General features: G+C 43.8%; 1 pseudogene; it reads right to left on the bottom strand.

Moving 5' to 3' along the window:
* Positions 1 to 18,362, bottom strand: part of LOC128661249 (gastrula zinc finger protein XlCGF26.1-like) — a 118,134-nt pseudogene that overhangs the window by 9,750 nt on the left and 90,022 nt on the right.

Genomic DNA, 18,362 nt, shown 5'->3' with positions numbered 1-18,362 from the left:
GAGGGGGCGGGGCAGATAACGAAACATTCTTATGGGAAAAAGGGAAACTATACCGCTGGACAGAGAAAAGGGGACAGCGTAGGCGACAGCTGGTAGTGCCCCACAAATACCGTCAAGAAATCCTCAAAATAGGCCACGACATCCCCTTAGCAGGCCACCTAGCCGTTACCCGTACCCTACACCGCATTACTCACACGTTCTTTTGGCCAGGGGTGCACGCTGACGTTAGAACTTACTGTAACACCTGCGATGTGTGTCAACGAGTAGGAAGGCGAGGCGATCACCCTAAAGCCCAGCTAGTAAATATGCCCATTGTAGAGGAACCCTTCAGCCGGGTTGCTATTGACCTAGTGGGACCACTGGCTACCCCTAGTCCCTCCGGTAAGCGCTACATTCTTACCGTAGTGGACTACGCTACCAGGTACCCAGAGGCTGTCGCCCTATCCAACATACAAGCGGATACGGTAGGCGAATGCACTAGTACAGGTGTTCTCCCCGGGTAGGATTTCCAAAAGAAATCCTATCCGACCGAGGCACCCAATTTACGGCTGAATTAACCCAACAACTCTGGCAGGTTTGCAAAATTAAGTCCCTCCTGAGCTCCCCATACCACCCCCAGACGAACGGGCTGTGTGAGAGGTTCAATGGGACCCTCAAGCAAATGCTCAAGACGTTCACTCAGGAATACCGAGACTGGGAACGCTTCCTGCCGCACCTCCTATTTGCTTATCGGGAGGTTGCCCCAGGAAACGACAGGGTTCTCTCCCTTCGAGTTGCTCTACGGAAGAAAGGTACGGGGACCCCTAAACCTGATCCGGGAGCACTGGGAGGGAGAGATGGAGCTGACGGTGTCCCCATTGTGCCATACGTGCTGGAACTCAGGGACCGAATGGAGCAATTAGCAAATCCGTGCGGGCTAATCTCCAGTTGGCCCAGAGAAGACAGAAAGTATGGTACGATCGGGGGGCCCGAAAGAGAATCTTCACCATAGGACAAAAGGTGTTAGTACTTAAGCCGGTGAAGACAGACAAATTGCAGGCGTCCTGGCAGGGTCCCCTACCAGATCGTAGAGAAAAGGGGAGACACCACTTATGTGATAGCTAGCTGCCATGACAACAATCTTAGAAAGACATTCCATGTAAACATGCTCAAGGAATATTTTGAGCGACCAGAGAACGTGACGGCCGTATGTTGTTCCCCTCAGGAAGACCCCGACAGTTTACCCATTCCAGACCTATTAGAAAAGAGTCTCCCCACAGGTATAGTGGCGCAGGTTCAGATAGGGGGACCGACTTAGCCCCACTGAAAGGGAGCAGCTCAACCAACTCCTCCAGTCCAAACACCTCACCTTCTCCCCGAAGCCAGGGTACACTACTTTAACCACCCACCAGGTAGATACTCCGGGACAAGCTCCCTTGCGCCAGGCTCCGTACCGAATCCCCCGAAGCAGTTAGGACAGGAATGAAGAAGGAGATCGATGAGATGCTCCAGCTCAGGGTAATTGAGCCCTCCGATAGTCCATGGGCCTCCCCAGTTGTCTTGGTGCCCAAGAAAGATGGGACCACCCGGTTCTGTGTAGACTATCGGAGGCTCAATGAAAATACCGTGACGGACGCTTACCCTATGCCCAGGGTAGACGAGCTACTCGATCGTATAGCCAGGGGAAATTACCTGACCACTATTGACCTCTGCAAAGGTTACTGGCAGATTCCCCTGGCCCCGGAGGCTATCCCCAAGTCGGCATTCGTCACCCCATTCGGCTTATATCAGTTTAGGGTAATGCCGTTTGGGATGAAGAATGCCCCAGCTACATTCCAGCGCTTGGTGGATAGGCTCCTGGATGGCTTCCAGAGTTTTGCTTGCGCCTACCTGGACGACATAGCGATCCACAGTGAGTCCTGGGAGGACCACTTAGCTCATGTGGGAATGGTTCTGGATCAGATCCGGGCTGCTGGCCTGACTCTGAAGCCAGAAAAATGCCACTTTGGGATGGCCGAGGTACAGTACCTGGGTCACCGGGTGGGGTGTGGAAAGCAGCGACCAGAGCCGGCCAAAATAGAAGCTGTCGCCAATTGGCCCACCCCCATCACTAAGACTCAGGTCCTAGCCTTCCTGGGCACGGCAGGGTACTATAGACGGTTCGTACCAGACTACAGCACACTTGCCAAACCCCTGACTGACTTGACCAAGAAGAACTTACCTCGACAGGTCCTGTGGTCTCCCCACTGTGAAACGGCTTTCCAGGCTCTCAAAAATGCTCTAATTAACGCTCCTGTCTTGGCGGCCCCAGCCCTTAACAAACGTTTTATCGTCCATACAGACGCTTCCATGTTCGGGCTGGGAGCTGTCCTCAGCCAAGTAGGCGAAGATGGAGGGGAGCATCCAGTTGCCTACATCAGCCGGAAGCTCCTGCCCCGCGAAGTCAGCTATGCAGCGGTCGAAAAGGAGTGTTTGGCTTTGGTGTGGGCATTAAAGAAATTGACTCCCTATTTATATGGTCAGGAGTTCACTCTGGTCACCGACCATAACCCGTTGGTGTGGCTGAACCGGGTCTCTGGAGATAACGGCAGGCTATTACGTTGGAGCTTATCGTTGCAACCCTTCAATTTCACCATTACTTACAGACCTGGGAAACAGAATGGCAACGCCGACGGGTTGTCCAGACAAACAGACCTCAGCCCTGCATAACCAGCGGTCTGGACAGCCTTAGTCTGCCCCGAAAAGGGGTCAGACCGTGTCTGCCAGAGTGTTCCACAGAAAGGGAGCACTGTTACAGAAGCATTAGTTATTTTGTTGTGAAGAGCTTATTTCCCAGCAGCAATGCCTGAACCAGCAAGCCAGCGCCTAAGAAGGGCTCCAAGAAAACCGTAACAAGTATCATTTCATAAAGAGTTAACTCTTTTTTTTCAGCTTTTAGAAACTATTGCCTAAATACACATTTTTGCTGGCCTCAGCTCTAAGTTTAGGGATAACCAATCCCATTGTCTAATCACCTCTGGAGCCAGACTGCTAATTGATAAGATGAACTTGTAAACTTGTTATCTTAAGTACTGTAATCCTATTGTGGCCTGTCAAAGGACAGTGCTCTCTATCTAAATGTGTGATGGGGGATTTTGTGCTTCCCCCCCTCTCCCCCTGGGAGTGCCCTGTGTGCATGTAACCTTAATAAAAAGCAGGCTGGGCATCCCAGTGCTGAGTTCTTGTTTGACCCTCAATCGCAGCGTTGACTCGTTTTTGTGGGCAGAAGGGTATCCTAGCTGTACTACAGCTAAGGGAGATTATTCTATATTTGCGAGACTCATATAGAATACTATGGAAAGCAGCTTCTCCCCTCTTTAGCAATAGGGATCCAGGCTACTAAGCGGTCCATCTCTCAGCGAGACTAAGGGTAACCGTAACACATACCATCCTATTGCTAGTAAAAGGGATATTGAATCCAAGTTTTTTAGAGCATGACATTTTAAGCAACTTTAAAAGTAAATCCTGTTATTAATTTTTCTTCATTCTCCTGGTATCTGTATTTAAAAAGCTGGAATGCAAGCTAAGGAGCTGGCCCATTTTTGTTTCAGCACCTGGGTAGCGCTTACTTATTACATACAGTGTGTATGTATGTATACGTATATATATATATATATATATATATATATACACACTGTGTATACACACATACACACACACACACACATATATATATATATATATATACACACACACACACACATGTGTGTGATTTGTAGCACTAGGAAAGTAGAAAAATTTTACATTGAAAAAGTTAATGTCCCAACAAAAGAAGGAAAGTTATGGATTACTGTTGTGGGTGAAAATTCTCAGCCACACATATTTATACACACATTTACACACTTACACAGACACACATTTACACAAACACACACATTTACACGGATATTTACACACTTACACAGACACACAAGCACACACATTTACACAAACACACATATTTACACACACACATTTACACAAACACACATATGTACACACATACACATTTACACAAACACACACATTTTGACATTTACACACACATTTAGACACACACACACACAAATGCACATTAATAAACACATTTAGATATGGGCACCTAGGCACTAGGACCATGTTACTTTAGATTGTTATGGTACAACTTACTTTCTGCAGCCAGGCTGCAATCATGTTCCGATGTGCCGTAGTTTAAACAGACAGGTCCCTGATTGACGATCTGTGTCTGGACTGAACAGATCTGCTTCAGTGATCACAGACATTGAACGCAGCTTTAAAATTCCTGTGTCCAGCAGCATGCAGCAACTGCTCTCTGTGTTTCAACTTGAAACACTAAGAGCAGTTGCTGCGTGCTGGACGACTGGACACAGGAATTTTAAAGCTGGCTGGTTTCAGTTGTTTGGTTTTTTGTTTGCAGTGTAGCTCAGCTGCTATTCTGTGCTATTGCTAACAGTGTGCTCTGTTGTCACATAACCAAAATGTTAGCATGTGTTCAATTTTTAAATTCAATGATGCCGTATTTGCAGCAACTTACCAAGCCCTATTGAGTCCTACTATGTATACTTCTTCTACATCAGCATAACTTCCCCTGCTCGCTCCCTTCATGCTGAACATCACTGTGCAAGCGTGGGATTCCCTCTGAGGTGACTAGGTCATCACTATTGTAAGGAGTGCAATAAAATGCTTGCTTACAGTAGCGCTGACAAATGAAGCTGGATTTCTGCCAGGTTACTGCCAAGTTGGCGCCGGTGTTGCTTTGTGTGCTGTAGTGGAGCGGCTATTGTATATGGATTGGCCACTGTTCCTTTGCTTCACTGCCTACTACTGATGGTATGCCTGATCATAGAGGGTTCTGAGTGCTGACTTTAATAAATATGATTATACCAATTCCAACACCAAGTGCTCACCCAGTGCTATATTGACCGATTAGACAAACCATAGAACGCACAGTCACTCACCGGCATCCTCAGACACAGTCACAGACTTCTGCCTGCTCCTCTCTCTCGACTCGTCTTCTTCCTGAGCTGGACCTGGTCATGGGTTCACTTCTTCTGTTCTGGTGTCACTGGTGATGACCTGCGCAGCGCGAGCGGGCAGGCAGCGGGCTCCTCAGTCACTCACACCTCCTCACGTGGCTGGCTGCCTGTGTCACGTTCCCTCTCTCTCAGTCAGAGAGTGACGTGATATGACATGTCATCTCCAGATTGGACCGGCAGCCAGTCAGTCAGACTAGAGTCAGCCACTCAGTGGCAGGTGCTGCGCAGCGCAACTTAGGCAACTGGCTTTTAACTACTGGCTCTGTTATTATGATCAATTATATGTATATGTCATTATTTATGTCGCGACTCGCGGCGGGGGGGGGGGAGGGTTCTGGGGGGTCGGATGGATGGATCAAATAAAAAATAAATAAAAAAAATACTTTTTTTTTTGTCATAGATAGGGCAGCAGCAGTCCAACTGCTCAGCTGAGCGCCCACCTGCTGATGCGCCCTAAGGCGGCAGCCTAAGCTGCCTATTACAAAACGCCGGCCCTGGGTTAACTCTATTCTGAGTCAAAGGACAATAAGCCAAAAACAAAAGATTGGAGCACCTCCACGGGATAAGAGTAAAATATAAACTTTATTCCAAAAAAATATATACAAAATCTTTGTAACCGCAAACAGCTAAGGTCGAAGGATATAGGATAAATCCCAGTGACCAACTGATGCGTTTCGGCTAATGAGCCATAATCGTAGAGTGGCCAGTTGGCCTTTCCCGGCCCCTTTTAAGCTTGAGAGCTACTTTCAATTGGCTACAACCAAAGGCTGGGATTTAACCCTTATCCTTCCAAATTTTTCTAAAAATACACATTAACAACCTCTTCACCTTAATGACAGTTAGTAAGGATATAAACAAAAATAGACAAAAATAGAAATAGAACTCCTCAAATGTATTATACATGGTATCGTTTGAACATCTCTCACAGTGGCTGGATTAAATACTCCAGCCCCTAGTTAAACAACTTCCTAGTTTTTTGAGAGATACCAAGCATTTACTTTTAGAGATGGAGTCGATTATGTGGGAAAGAGATTATAATTGGTTGACTATAGATGTCACATCTCTGTATTCTTCAATAGAACATGAGAAGGGCTTAGAAGCCCTGAATTTCTTTTTGCGAAGAAACCAACATTTCAGTGATGACCTTTGTAAATATATCTTACGTGTAACAGAATTCTAGTTGACCCACAATTTTTTTGCCTTTGAGGGCGAGTTTTACCTCCAGAGATGTGGGACAGCTATGGGAGCACAATTTGCCCCATCCTACGCAAACCTATTCATGGGTTGGTGGGAGCTGTCCCACATCTTTGGAGGTGAGTTTCCTGATAAAGAACGCATAGTCTATTACCGAAGGTATATAGACAATCTTATTTTTATTTTGCGTGGGGGTCCATCTGAGGCAAGAGAATCAGTGGAGGGTCTCAAGAGGAATGACATTGGGATAAAATTTACTTTTGAGTTTGGTACTGAAAGTATAAATTACCTGGATGTGACCCTGAAAGGGGGTGACTCAGGGATAAAGTTTATATTTTACTCTTATCCCGTGGAGGTGCTCTTATCTTTTGTTTTTGAATTGTTTGTCGAAATTCCTGTGAGCACTCGCTGGGATTGGCTCCCTTGCACCCCCACTGCCGGTCATGTGACCAAAGATTTGCTGCTGATGTCATAGGCCACACAGGCATCCAGCCGAGGGTGGAGAGCAGACGTTGAACGCCGAAGTTGGATAAACCGGACATCTGCAAGGAGTAGAGTCTCCAGAGGGATCCGCTGGTGGAACCAGATGAATAAGATCGAGAAAATGAGGTCCGGTAATTAACAAGTTTGCTGTGAGTAATATTCCGTTAAGAGCTGAATTTGTGTGTGAACTTTGGAGATTACTGTTTGGCACTGCCTAGCTATTCTACTTTTGTGCTCAGGTAGAGATATATGAATCCTGAAGTGTGTAGAAGTATGGGAGTTTAGAGTCAACCATCCTTCTTTGCAAGAGTATGCTATATGATTCCTAAAGGGTACATAAGATAAATAAAAAATAACAAATAGAAGACTACTCAAACAAATTCAGTCTATATACTTATATTCAGCTAAATGCCACATCAATACCTATGATCTGCCATATATATAGCATGGGCAAATACAGTAGTGGGGTAATGTAAGAGATATCATGTACCTATAGAAATGATATAGGAAGCTAAACATTATACACATCTATAGAGAAAGTTGACTGGAGCATGCAGAACAGGGAGAGGGGACCTGTTCGGGTGGAATGAGTCATATATATCCTAATCATAAGGACCATCTTAGTCATTAAATAATGTTATAAGCGGTCTTCCATGGATCTTAGAGTAATATAGCATATCTCAATGCAAATGTACTAGCATATATAAAGTAAATAAAAGCGTAATATCCCCTGGCTATACATCGGAATTCAGGGAGTATCCAGTGTGAAAGGAAACACTACCTCAGTACAACTCCATGACTAAGAGAGAGAATAATGTAAATGATATCAGTAGTTGGGAGGGCTAGAGGTAGTGGCCACAGACATATTTGTGTATAATAAAATAAAATAGAGCTCAGTCTTATCTCAAACATAACACACTAACATTTTTTCTAATATTGCAACAGTATACAGGGTTATATTCGCCTAACTCAAATCTGGCAGAGACAAATGGTAATAAAGGCAGGAACTAGAGCCCTATATCAGAAACTTATGTACAGACAGTATATCATCTCAATAACACCTCCTGTAATATAATTCACATAGATTTGCCTATTAGTAATAACTAATACACATATTAGTAACTGATAATGTAAATTTGGACTCTTGCAAATTGCACTTTAATTAGAACTTGAAACGCTAAAGCAGTGCTTGACGAATATGTTAGGAGCCAGGGATAAAATTCTAGGAGCCAGTGGCTCCCAGGCTCCTTGGTTTGTCGAGCCCTGCGCTAAAGATTCCTATATTTGGAGCACGTGGGGAGATACTCTGAGTCTACGATACTTTGTGAAAAACTATATAACCCTATCAACTGTGTTCAGTTCTGGGCCATGGTGATAATATAAATGTTGGGTCTAACCCATTAGAAGCTCAGCTGCAATAGTATAATATGAAACTAACAGACACTCTGAGTATGTGTGTGTATCTGTTACGTTCTATCCCAAGGTTAGCTGTAAAAGCAGACAACGTACAGTAACATTTAATCATCTTAGAGTCAAATGCAAAGTCCAAATGACCAGATATCAACTGAAGGCGTCCATTTATTTAATGATCAACTGTAACTTTAAGCGGAGCTGTAAAACAAGTAAGCAGTCCCAATGAATAGTACAGATGAAATACTAGGTACTACCAGCTATAATCCACCCTAAATTGTATGACAATTTGCAGCAGTCCAGTATCATGATACGCTCTGCAGAGCAGGTCTCCCGTCTTTCTGCGCCTCTATCCGTTGCACATTCTAACCAGGCAGTAGAGAGTTTTCCTGGATCCCACAGTGACCTTTGTAGCTTGTTTAGTTCGCTTGAGAAGCAGTAGACAGTATGGGGAGTGCTTTGCAATGGTGCATCACAGGAGCGGTCAGGGATCAAATATTTGTTGGCCCAGAGGTTTGACGGCCGTCTTTAGCCAATACATGTTGTGCAGCATTCTTTATTATAAAAATAAGGGCAGTAAAAGTGTCCGGTAGAATGTTGATCACGCAGGAGCTTTGTGGTGTGACTGAACCGCTCGGATTTCTCTGTGTGGTAAAGCTCAATAACGGTCAGCCAGAGCGGGGCTTCTTTTATTATTATTATTCTTTATTTATAAAGCGCCCACAGATTCCGCAGCGCTGACCATGGGGACAAGCATAATAGTACAACGGAGAAACAATACAATAAGAGACAAAATTTTACAGAAAAATACAAGGGGAGTTGAGGGCCCTATTCACGTGGGAACTTACAATCTAGATTCTTTATATTATACTGGGTCACTGGAGTCAAACGGATCATTCTGTAGGCCGTCAGATGCTTCCTCCTGAAAGCAGAGATCAGATCCAGGAGCGAATCCACCTGGGAAGTCTGATGTATCCTCGATGGTGCTTTGCAGAGAAGGGAGAACTGCAGACTTGTGTGCCTTCATAACCTGTGGTTGGTGAGATGAGAGTACTGCCAGCTTGTCCAATACAGCATTCAAGTCTTTCTTTAGCTCTCAGTAATGGACTTGAATAGGTTGCGCCATCTCGGTCTCCCATCTGTTTAGGTACTCCATCCTTATCTAAGATGGCAACACTCGCGCCCTTGTAGTGAAACACTCAATACAGGCTCTAGGAGCTGTTCGTTAGCAATGCTCAAGTCTAGTTTCCTCGTTGTATAAAAGTCAATGTAGACTAGGTTAAAGTCCAAAATAACATATAAAAGGAGGTCTCCTTTGCACAAGTAATGCCACTTTACAAAAGGTATGCAAAATTGAATATCTAACCTAGTTAGTGCGGAACACTGCTCACCTTTAAAACTTTCCCAAAAGGTTTAAATGTAGAATGAATGTGTGTAAGGTGGCGCAAATGAATGCCGTTTCGACTTTAGTGGGATCTGTTGTTTAGTAGAATTAAAAATAAAATTCCCTTAAATGATAATATTTATAAAATAGAGAGATAAATATCTTCCTGGGATATTCTATTCTATGTTGTTCCTGCTGGTGTTCCGTTATTCACAGATGTGTATATGTAGTATAAAAGACCAATTGTATTATAGAGTTAAAAGTAATTCAATTTATTACATAATCTATGGTATATACCTGAAAAAAAACAATTCTAATTTAAATGAATATACATATAACAACATCCTTTTCACTAAAAATACTAAAACACAGGTGTTTATATACTGTTGCTACAATGTTAACCAGTTTTATGAGTCGCAATCTATAATTAGATCGGTATGTAAAAACAAATCTAAAAACTTCTAAATCCAGTGGCAATCGAAACAATATATCGTATCTTCCTATACAGTATTAAACATGTATCTACAAGTTTTACTCTTACAAGAGAATTCACAGGCCTCAGAATAAACTTTGGATTAGAGGTTAAAACACTCCTGTTGTTGCTCATAAAAAGTATATATACAAAAATGTCCGTTTTTCAATATATAAAGTGTGGCAATATTGGGGTTAATCACCTCCCACGCAGTATGTCTCTTTTCGGTGAAAAACAAACTGACACTGCAGTTATTTTGAGATGTAGCAATATTGAGGATTAAGCACCTTTCTTTCGTAATTTTTATAGGATGTGTATTTCTTATTGTATGGCCTCCTTTATACAAATCATGAGCAGTTTAGATAGTGTGTAGTTTGCAATTTCTACAAGTTTGTGTCCATAAGTAGTTATCTTAGTAACTTTTTACATACGTTTTTGCTGCTTGTGTGGGCTCCTTACGTCGAACAGTGCACTGTTGTCAAGCTGCTTCCCAGTTGTACAATGAAGTCCGGTGGAGTGCCGTGTCTCCCAGCCCCCGTTTACCGGTTGTACCGATGGGATCCTGTCTTCGTTGGTAGTTAGTTTCCCAATGACGGGACTTCCTCTAAATGCTGTGAGCCGCTTAATCCAAACCGCTTGTGTCTTTGTGAGTTCTCCCAACTCAGTCTCTATGCATACCGGTCGTCTCTCTCAGGATTCTCACGTATCTCAACCGACACTGTACTCCTCTGGAGCTTCACTGTTTGGCGGCTTTTCTCACTGCTCACTCTGTTCCAAATCAAATTTGCAATCAGGTTTCTACGCGTTTCGGCATTACGCCTTTCTCAAGAATGCCAGTTTACAAGGTTATAAATCAGGAGCTCCAACAGTGGGCGGTTGACTCCGCCCCCTTTAAGGAACATTTTAATAGCTAAAGGAACTGATCTTGGTTTTGTATTCATTAAAAGCTCTAACACAGTACAGTTTGGCTGCAGAGAGCTTCTTCATAAGGGATATGCCCACCAGATGAGAGAGACACATGTATGGTACAAGTGTATGGAGTTGGCTTTTCCATTAGAAGCTCAGCTGCGATAGTATAATATGAAACTGGGTGTGAGTTACTGACACAGGGAGTCAGGAGAGAGCAGTGAATAGAGGTCTGGGGGTGAGTAACTGACATTAGCTGAGATCTCAGGGAGTCAGGAGAGAGCAGTGAATAGAGGTCTGGTGGTGAGTAACTGATATTAGCTGAGATCTCAAGGAGTCAGGAGAGAGCAGTGAATAGAGGTCTGGGGGTGAGCAACTGACATTAGCTGAGAACTCAGGGAGTCAGGAGAGAGCAGATGTCTGGGGTTGACAAAAGCTTCTGGTTTAGACCTTTCAGGGCATAAACAGAGCTTATACAGTATTTACAAAACTGAGTACACCCCTCACATTTTTGTAAATGTTTTATTACATCTTTTCATGTGACAACACTGAAGAAATGACACTTTGCTACAATGTAAAGTAGTGAGTGTACAGCCTGTATAACAGTGTAAATTTGCTGACCCCTCAAAATAACTCAACACACAGCCATTGTCTAAACCGTTGGCAACAAAAGTGAGTATACCCCTAAGTGGAAATGTACAAATTGGGCCCAATCAGCTATTTTCCCTCCCCGGTGTCATGTGACTTGTTAGTGTTACAAGGTCTCAGGTATGAATGGTAAGCAGGTGTGTTAAATTTGGTGTTATCGCTCTCGCACTCTCTTATACTGGTCACTGGAAGTTCAACCTGGCACCCCATGGCAAAGAACTCTGAGGATCTGAAAAAAAGAATTGTTGCTCTACATAAAGATGGCCTAGGCTATAAGAAGATTGCCAAGACCCTGAAACTGAGCTGCAGCACGGTGGGCAAGACCATACATCGGTTTCAATGGACAGGTTCCACTCAGAACAGGCTTCGCCATGGTCGACCGAAGAAGTTGAGTGCACATGCTCAGCGTTATTTCCAGAGGTTGTCTTTGGGAAATAGACGTATGAGTGCTGCCAGCATTGCTGCATAGGTTGAAGGGGTGGGGGGTCAGACAGTCAGTGCTCAGACCATACGCTGCACACTGCATCAAATTGGCCTGCATGGCTGTCGTCACAGAAAGAAGCCTCTTCTAAAGATGATGCACAAAAAAAGCCAGCAAACAGTTTGCTGAAGACGAGCAGACTAAGGACATAGATTACTGGAACCATGTCCTGTGGTCCGATAAGATCAAGATAAACTTATTTGGTTCAGATGGTGTCAAGCGTGTGTGGCAGCAACCAGGTGAGGAGTACAAAGACAAGTGTGTCTTGCCTACAGTCAAGCACGGTGGTGGTAGTCTCATGGTCTGGGCCTGCATGAGTGCTGCCAGAACTGGGGAGTTACAGTTCATTGAGGGAACCATGAATGCCAACATGTACTGTGACATACTGAAGCAGAGCATGATCCCCCCCCCCCCCCCTTCGGAGACCTCCAAGATGACCACTGCCTTGCTAAAGAAGCCGAGGGTAAAGGAGATGGACTGGCCAAGCATGTCTCCAGACCGAAACCCTTTTGAGCATCTGTGGTGCATCCTCAAACGGAAGGTGGGGGAGCGCAAGGTCTCCAACATCCACGAGCTCCATGATGTCGTCATGGAGGAGTGGAAGAGGACTCCAGTGGCAACCTGTGAAGCTCTGGTGAACTCCATGCCCAAGAGGGTTAAGGCAGTGCTGGAAAATAATGGAAGCCACACAAAATATTGACACTTTGGGCCCAATTTGGACATCTCCACTTAGGGGTGTACTCACTTTTGTTGCCAACGGTTTAGACATTAATGGCTGTGTGTTGAGTTATTTTGAGGGGACAGCAAATTTACAATGTTATACAAGCTGTACACTCACTACTTTACATTGTAGCTAAGTGTCATTTCTTCAGTGTTGTCACATGAAAAGATATAATAAAATATTTATAAAAATGTGAGGGGTGTACTCACTTTTGTGGGATACTGTAAGTGTATTCTATTCAGACTTCACTTCAGCGTTTGCTGCATTTAGTGACGGACGTGTCATTGTGATAAGAATGAGATAAAGATTTAGATAAAGAGATAACAAAACAACATGAGAGCACAAGAGGAAGTGTATGAGGTTCTCACCATCATCCGTGGGTTCAATTTTCACAATTTTTATTGTTGTCAAAGGATCCTCAATATCAAGCTCTTCTGGCTCTGACTTCCCCTCTTCACTCTCTGGAGAACCTGAGGAGGGAATAAAGCCGTAAGATAAGCAGATCATCTAGGTGTATACTATGTATGTAATAATATTCAGATCATTGTGCTAGATTTGCCTGTGGGTTAAACACATAAAACAGAATGCAAGATAATAACAAAAACTATACAGATATGTTAGATGTTAACAACACAATGTACAGAATGACTAGAAACAGAATTTATGTTTACCTGATAAATTACTTTCTCCAACGGTGTGTCCGGTCCACGGCGTCATCCTTACTTGTGGGATATTCTCTTCCCCAACAGGAAATGGCAAAGAGCCCAGCAAAGCTGGTCACATGATCCCTCCTAGGCTCCGCCTTCCCCAGTCATTCGACCGACGTAAAGGAGGAATATTTGCATAGGAGAAATCATATGATACCGTGGTGACTGTAGTTAAAGAAAATAAATCATCAGACCTGATTAAAAAACCAGGGCGGGCCGTGGACCGGACACACCGTTGGAGAAAGTAATTTATCAGGTAAACATAAATTCTGTTTTCTCCAACATAGGTGTGTCCGGTCCACGGCGTCATCCTTACTTGTGGGAACCAATACCAAAGCTTTAGGACACGGATGATGGGAGGGAGCAAATCAGGTCACCTAGATGGAAGGCACCACGGTTTGCAAAACCTTTCTCCCAAAAATAGCCTCAGAAGAAGCAAAAGTATCAAATTTGTAAAATTTGGTAAAAGTGTGCAGTGAAGACCAAGTCGCTGCCTTACATATCTGATCAACAGAAGCCTCGTTCTTAAAGGCCCATGTGGAAGCCACGGCCCTAGTGGAATGAGCTGTGATTCTTTCAGGAGGCTGCCGTCCGGCAGTCTCATAAGCCAATCTGATGATGCTTTTAAGCCAAAAAGATAGAGAGGTAGAAGTTGCTTTTTGACCTCTCCTTTTACCAGAATAAACAACAAACAAGGAAGATGTTTGTCTGAAATCCTTTGTAGCATCTAAATAGAATTTTAGAGCACGGACAACGTCCAAATTGTGTAACACAAAGAAGGTACAATTATCTCCTGGTTAAAATTTTTGTTGGAAACAGCCTTCGGAAGAAAACCAGGCTCAGTACGTAAAAACCACCTTATCTGCATGGACCAGATAGGGCGGAGAACACTGCAGAGCAGATAACTCAGAAACTCTTCTAGTGGAAGAAATTGCAACCTAAAACAAAACTTTCCAAGATAATAACCTAATATCTATGGAATGTAAGGGTTCAAACGGAACCCCTTGAAGAACTGAAAGAACTAGATTAAGACTCCAGGGAAGAGTCAAAGGTCTGTAAACAGGCTTGATTCTAACCAGAGCCTGAACAAACGCTTAAACGTCTGGCACAGCTGCCAGCCTTTTGTGAAGTAAAACAGATAAAGCAGAGATCTGTCCCTTCAGAGAACTCGCAGAAAATCCTTTCTCCAAACCTTCTTGTAGAAAGGAAAGAATCTTAGGAATTTTATCTTGTTCCATGGGAATCCTTTAGATTCACACCAACAGATATATTTTTTCCATATATTATGGTAAATTTTTCTAGTTACAGGCTTTCTAGCCTGAATAAGAGTATCTATTACAGAATCTGAAAACCCACGCTTTGATAAAATCAAGCGTTCAAACTCCAAGCAGTCAGTTGGAGGAAAACCAGATTCGGATGTTCGAATGGACCCTGAATAAGAAGGTCCTGTCTCAAAGGTAGCTTCCATGGTGGAGCCGATGACCCATTCACCAGGTCTGCATACCAAGTCCTGCGTGGCCACACAGGAACTATCAAGGTCACCGAAGCCCTCTCCAGATTGATCCTGGCTACCAGCCTGGGAATGAGAGGAAACGGTGGGAATACATAAGCTAGGTTGAAGATCCAAGGTGCTACTATTGTATCCAATAGAGTCGCCTTGGGATCCCTGGATTTGGACCCGTAAAAAGGGACCATGAAGTTCTGACGAGAGGCCATCAGAACCAAGTCTGGAATGCCCCATAATTGAGTTATTTGGGCAAAGATTTCCATTATGTTTATCGGGAGAAGAGAGTCTTCCCGAAACCATAGACCCTGAGTTTTCAGGGGTTCCCAGACCGCGCCCCAGCCCACCAGACTGGCGTCGGTCGTGACAATGACCTATTCTGGTCTGCGGAAGCTCATTCCCTGTGACAGGTTGTCCAGGGTCAGCCACCAACGGAGTGAATCTCTGGTTATTTGATCTACTTGTATCGTCGGAGACAAGTCTGTATAATCCCCATTCCACTGTCTGAGCATGCCCAGGTGCAATGGTCTTAGATGAATTCGTGCAAAAGGAACTATGTCCATTGCCGCAACCATCAACCCTATTACTTCCATGGACTGCGCTATGGAAGGAAGAAGAACAGAATGAAGTACCTGACAAGAGCTTAGAAGTTTTGATTTTCTGGCCTCTGTCAGAAAAACCTTAATTTCTAAGGAAACTATTATTGTTCCCAAGAAGGGAACTCTTGTTGACGGGGACAGAGAACTTTTTTCTATGTTCACTTTCCACCTGTGAGATCTGAGAAAGGCTAGGACAATGTCCGTATGAGCCCTTGCATTTGACAGAGACGACACTTGAATCAGGATGTCGTCCAAGTAAGGTACTACTGCAATGCCCCTTGGTCTTAGCACCGCTAGAAGGGACCCTAGTACCCTTGTGAAAATCCTTGGAGCAGTGGCTAATCCGAATGGAAGTGCCACAGGTAATGCTTGTCCAGAAAGGCGAACCTTAGGAACCGAAAATGTTCCTTGTGGATAGGAATACGTAGGTACGCATCCTTTAAGTCCACCGTGGTCATGAATTGACCTTCCTGGATGGTAGGAAGGATCGTTCGAATGGTTTCCATTTTGAATGATGAAACCCTTAGAAACTTGTTTAGAATCTTGAGATCTAAAATAGGTCTGAATGTTCCCTCTTTTTTGGGAATTATGAACAGGTTGGAGTAAAAACCCATCCCTTGTTCTCCTAATGGAACAGGATGAATCACTCCCATGCTTAACAGGTCTTCTACACAGTGTAAGAATGCCTGTTCGAAGATAATTGAGACCCGTGTAACCTTCCCCTTGGGGGTAGTTCCCTGAATTCCAGGAGATAACCTTGAGAAACTATTTCTAGCGCCCAAGGATCCTGAACATCTCTTGCCCCAGCCTGAGCAAAGAGAGAAAGTCTGCCCCCCACCAGATCCTTCCCAGATCGGGGGCCAACACTTCATGCTGTTTTGGTAGCAGTGGCAGGTGACTTGGCCTGCTTACCCTTGTTCCAGCCTTGCATCGGCCTCCAGGCTGGCTTGGTTTGAGAAGTATTACCCTCTTGCTTAGAGGGTGTAGAATTTGAGGCTGGTCCGTTTCTGCGAAAGGGACGAAAATTTGGCTTCTTTTTAGCCTTAAAAGACCTATCCAGAGGAAGGGCGTGGCCCTTTCCCCCAGTGATGTCTGAAATAATCTCTTTCAAGTCAGGGCCAAACAGTGTTTTACCCTTGAAAGGGATGTTAAGCAAAAGCGCTCTGCGCGCCACGATAGCAAACCCTGAATTATTCGCCGCTAATCTAGCTAATTGCAAAGCGGCATCTAAAATAAAAAAGAGTTAGCCAATTTAAGAGCTTGAACTCTGTCCAAAACCTCCTCGTACGAAGATTCTTTATTGAGCGACTTTTCTAGTTCTTCGAACCAGAAACACGCAGCTGTAGTGACAGAAACAATGCATGAAATTGGTTGTAGAAGGTAACCTTGCTGAACAAACATCTTTTTAAACAAACCCTCTAACCTTTAATCCATAGGATCTTGAAAGCACAACTATCTTCTATAGGAATAGAAGTGCGTTTGTTTACAGTAGAAACCGCCCCCTCGACCTTGGGGACTGTATGCTATAAGTCCTTTCTGGGGTCGACTATAGGAACTAATTTCTTAAATATAGGGGGAGGACAAAAGGTATGCCGGGCCTTTCCCACTCCTTATTTACTATGTCCGCCACTCGCTTGGGTATAGGAAAAACATCGGGGGGCACCGGAACCTCTAGGAACTTGTCCATCTTACCTAATTTCTCTGGAATGACCAAATTGTCACAATCATCCAGAGTAGATAATACCTCCTTAAGTAGTGCGTGGAGATGTTGAAATTTAAATTTAAAAGTTACAATATCAGGTTCTGCTTGTTGAGAAATTTTCCCTGAATCTGAAATTTCTCCCTCAGACAAAACCTCCCTCCTGGCCCCTTCAGATAGGTGTGAGGGTATGTCAGAACAGATATCATCAGCGTCCTCTTGCTCTTCAGTGTTTAAAACAGAGCAATCACGCTTTCTCTGATAAGTAGGCATTTTGGAAAAAAATGCATGCAATAGAATAATCCATTACAGCCATTAATTGTTGTATGGTAATAAGTATTGGCGCACTAGATGTACTAGGGGCCTCTTGTGTGGGCAAAACTGGTGTAGACACAGAAGGGGATGATGCAGTACCATGTTTAATATTTATTAAAACATAATTAAAAGGCTCTTTTTGGCTTGGCTCTACGCGTTTCAACGACTGAATCGTCTTTTTCAAGAGCAGTAAAAAACAATTGGAAGTGCTGCCTTAGAACTAGAGCCAAGCCAAAAAGAGCCTTTTAATTATGTTTTAATAAATATTTGTTTGTTACAACAAGTATTTTGCTGCCTTTCTTGGAAGTAATTTAAAGCTACCTACCACTTTTTGAGGAGCCGGATTCCGAATTTCTCGGAGTGAGTATATTGCACATTTTATTCAGTAAAAGATACAATTACCTGCAGTGCAATTTCCATTATCTACAGATACTAAAGCACAGTATGGGAAAACTGGGACAGAGATCCTTTTGAAGAAGCTGAACTCTGAAATTTTTCAGAGTGAGTATACTGCACATTATTTTGTTGTTAACTCCTGCAAATCACAAGTTAAGTTTCTTTCTTCAGTGTGCACGTCAATATACACGAAATTCAAGACCAGCACCTCTATACATTTGACCTATATAAAACAGAATGCACCAGCTCTTCCTATTGCTTTAGTTCTGCACCAGCTCTTCCTATTGCATTAGTGCTGCACCAGCTCTTCCTATTGCTTTAGTGCTGCACCAGCTCTTCCTATTGCTTTAGTGCTGCACCAGCTCTTCCTATTGCTATAGTGCTGCACCAGCTCTTCCTATTGCTTTAGT

This window comes from Bombina bombina, chromosome 5 (assembly GCF_027579735.1).
Source record: "Bombina bombina isolate aBomBom1 chromosome 5, aBomBom1.pri, whole genome shotgun sequence".
Lineage (NCBI taxonomy): Eukaryota > Metazoa > Chordata > Amphibia > Anura > Bombinatoridae > Bombina > Bombina bombina.
Note: the sequence above shows the minus strand (reverse complement) of the source record. Positions and strands in the feature narration are given on the sequence as shown.